This window comes from Dermacentor andersoni, chromosome 10, assembly GCF_023375885.2.
Source record: "Dermacentor andersoni chromosome 10, qqDerAnde1_hic_scaffold, whole genome shotgun sequence".
Taxonomy (NCBI): Eukaryota; Metazoa; Arthropoda; class Arachnida; order Ixodida; family Ixodidae; genus Dermacentor; species Dermacentor andersoni.
The window spans coordinates 98,214,404-98,217,971 of record NC_092823.1 but is presented as its reverse complement, the minus strand read 5'-3'; the positions used below and the strand labels follow the sequence as shown (position 1 = coordinate 98,217,971).

The 3,568-nt window shown below is 42.7% G+C and overlaps 1 non-coding gene across 1 annotated transcript; it reads left to right on the top strand.

Annotated features, from left to right (window-relative positions):
* Positions 1-3,165: 3,165 nt before the first annotated feature.
* Positions 3,166-3,238, top strand: TRNAS-CGA (transfer RNA serine (anticodon CGA)). The gene has a single exon. It is a non-coding gene; the product is annotated as a tRNA-Ser (tRNA).
* Positions 3,239-3,568: the final 330 nt, after the last annotated feature.

Here is a 3,568-nt window from a genome sequence, read left to right as displayed (position 1 = left end):
TTTGATTGAGACTAAACGTAGACATGCGCAATGGGCCAGTCATATATCACTGCTTCAAACCATTACGTTATTAAGGTGCTTTCTGTGTGCACCGAGCACGCAGTACTAGGCCCCAGAGAACACCCTAAACAACGCACGGCCCATTATTATGGCGTACATAGCTTAATGGCGGAGCGTTCCTGTGCACGATACAGAGGTTTCCGAAAGCCTATGAAGTCAATTCGACACATACCTGCACGTTGCAGCATGAACTGGCACGTGTGAAGGACACGCTGTAAAATGGTTTTTCGGTGTGGTATAGGCATGCCGTGCACGAACTGTGACTACGTTCACCTGAACAAAAGATGCATTTTCGAAAAGTGCGCTTGAAGCAACATGCGTGTATTATGTGAAAACGAAAAATGTCGCAACGTACCTGGGGGCGGAGGACGTGGCAGCCTCTAAACATGATATATTGGCTTTCTTGGATGAGGTTTTCGTTATCGCCAAGAATCTTTAAATTTCACGCCAGTATCCCGCCGGGTGCTTCCTATCAGACTACACAAAGGCTGAATTGCAGCGATGGCATTATTCCGTTTACATACGCAAGGTATAGGTCGAATTTCTGATACTTATTCTTTGCAAACAAAGCTTCCGTACAAATGCGTGGGAGCTCTTATCAGTCATATGCTATCAAATCTCTTTATAACGACGCTGAAGGGAGAGCCGGCACTGGCGAGACTCGGGCTTTAATTGCACATATAAAGTCATATATATATATATATATATATATATATATATATATATATATATATATATATATATATATATATATATATATATATATATAAACGAGAAGAAAGGGCGTTAACCGAGGGTCCCGATTTTTATTAGTCATATCATAAGAAGCCAACAAACACAGACACCAAGGACAACATAGGGGAAATTACTTGTGCTTAATAAATGAAATGAAGAGAGAACAGCAGAAGAAATTTCAGCGTCCTCAACACAGAACCTCTTAGCACATGACACGATTGCGTTTGCGATAGCTCCGTGCCTTCTGTTTCAATGTGATGGTCTTTCGTTTCCGCTTTCGGATGGCTTGCATCTAGCATCGCGAAATGGGGACGCGGTTGAATAGGTTGCATGATCTCTGAGATTGCACCAGCACTATCTCTGAGGCCACGCCTAGCTGCACTAGCCTGCGCGGTGCCGCAGTGAGAGAAATTTATGCCCAGCTGCTAGGTACGTGCAGTGGTGAGAAGGAGCAGTGTTCGACAGCGCATTCAGCGCAAATACCCAAAAGTGTTGGCACCAAATGTGTGCCGAACCCCGCGGAATGCGATTGAGTCTGCAAAGGTCGGGCCTTTCTTGTTTCGGAGACAAATCAAGTTTGTATTTCAGAGACAAATCAAGTTCGGTAAATATATTGGCAGAATAATTTTACTTCGTTGAAAGAAGGTTTTGAAACGGGGATATCCACGGAGATTTCAAGGGGTATTTCACTTTGCTACACCCAATAATCTTTATGTCCCGTTTCGTTGTAAAAAAGTTTCACTGTAACGGGTACGTGTGTTAATATCTTGTCTCGCCTTCTAATTACAGGCACCAAATCTGAGCTCAAGCAACATTAGGAACAAGCTACATTGTCTACGGGTGCATCAGCCTGTGGAACTCTCAAGCCAGCTGCATAAATCATGAAGTGACCAATGGGTGATAACAGTCACAAAGCAAATCTCTAGAAGGTGCATTAGAAACATTTTGCTTATGTAGTGGTGTTATTGATTTGATATACCAAAAATTATTTGAAACCATTGGCCACTTTAGCGCTTCATTTATGTGATTATTTATTCTTTATGTTAAGCGAGGCTTTAACATGTGTTGTCACTTTTGTGGCTTTGCCGATATTTCAATGGTGCTATGGTGGATTGTAAGAAATGGGCCATATGCATTGGTGCTGTCTGTGCAGCCAAACATTTTTCACTATTGCTGGATTAGGAACATTCCCATTTATTTGTCCATATAGCAAGTATCAAGCGACACTCAATTCCTTTATAATTAATTCTATAGTGGAAGGGTGTATTGTGTTCCTAAATTCATGTGTACGTTCGTTACTTTGGGGCCTTAAATGACCTGTCACTCAGCAAATTGGTTTGCCAAATTATAGGGATACGTTAACAAATTTTGACTAGAAGGTATCGTAGCTTGCTCATCAAGTCTCTTGGGAAAACATTTTTAGGAAGGCTACACAACGTCTCGCAAAATTTCTTACGGTCGTTTTCAAAACGGCTATGAGACGTTTTGCACGATATATATCATAGCCGTTTCTAAAAAGGCTACAAAACTACTCGCAAGAACGTCTTACAGTGGTTTTTCAAACGGCTACAAGATGTCTTGCAAAACGTTTATATCTGTTATTTAGCGGTACATTAGACGGTCTTCACGGCGGGTACAAGATGGTTTAAGACATCCGACAGTTTCGGCAAGACGTCTTCAAGAAGTCTTAAATATCTTGCCAAGACGTCTTGAGATGTCTTGTAAACGTTTATAATGATATTCAAGACGCCTTAGTGATCTTGCCAACACGTAGACGGCCAATAGACCAATGTGTGTTGAGTGGGCACGTATGTATCGTCCATTGTGTGTTCGTCTACAGAGTGACGTCAGTGTCGTCTAGTGACCTTATCGGCAGTTCTTGAGCGGATCCATGGGGCGGACGCGTATCGTGCACACGGAAGAGCAGCAACGTGTCCTAGAACGACGACGGGAGCGACAGTGAGAATGGATGCACCGGCGGCGGAACGCCGCTAAGGCCGATCGTGCGTTCGTCGGTGAGCCTGGCCCGTCGTGTGTGCCGACCGACGAAAGCCCGCAGCACGCCCGTGACGATCGAGCGGGCACGCGAACAGAACCGGGAACGTGAACAATGGCGGCGGCACTGGCGAGACTCGGGCTTTAATTGCACATATAAAGTCATATATATAAACGAGAAGAAAGGGCGTTAACCGAGGGTCCCGATTTTTATTAGTCATATCATAAGAAGCCAACAAACACAGACACCAAGGACAACATAGGGGAAATTACTTGTGCTTAATAAATGAAATAAAGAAACTATAAATTAATGGAAATTAAACTAGGGTTCTACTAGGACACATAAATACCCAAGAAAGTGGATGGGGAAACGGCGCCGCGGTAGCTCAATTGGTAGAGCATCGCACGCGAAATGCGAAGGTTGTGGGTTCGGTTCCCACCTGCGGCAAGTTGTTTTTTCATCCACTTTAATTTCCATTAATTTATAGTTTCTTTATTTCATTTATTGAGCACAAGTAATTTCCCCTATGTTAATTGTCCTTGGTGTCAGTGTTTGTTGGCTTCTTATGATATGACTATATATATATATATATATATATATATATATATATATATATATATATATAATTTCGTCATTTTAGAAGAACACATAACAGCGTCGCTGGTCGTCTTTCAAAGAGTGGAATGGCCGATTAATTTTTTGGCGCGTTCATTGAATGTTGCGGCACTAGGTAGTAGCATCAGCAGTTCCCGTATGAAGCTCCACCGGACGGCATTA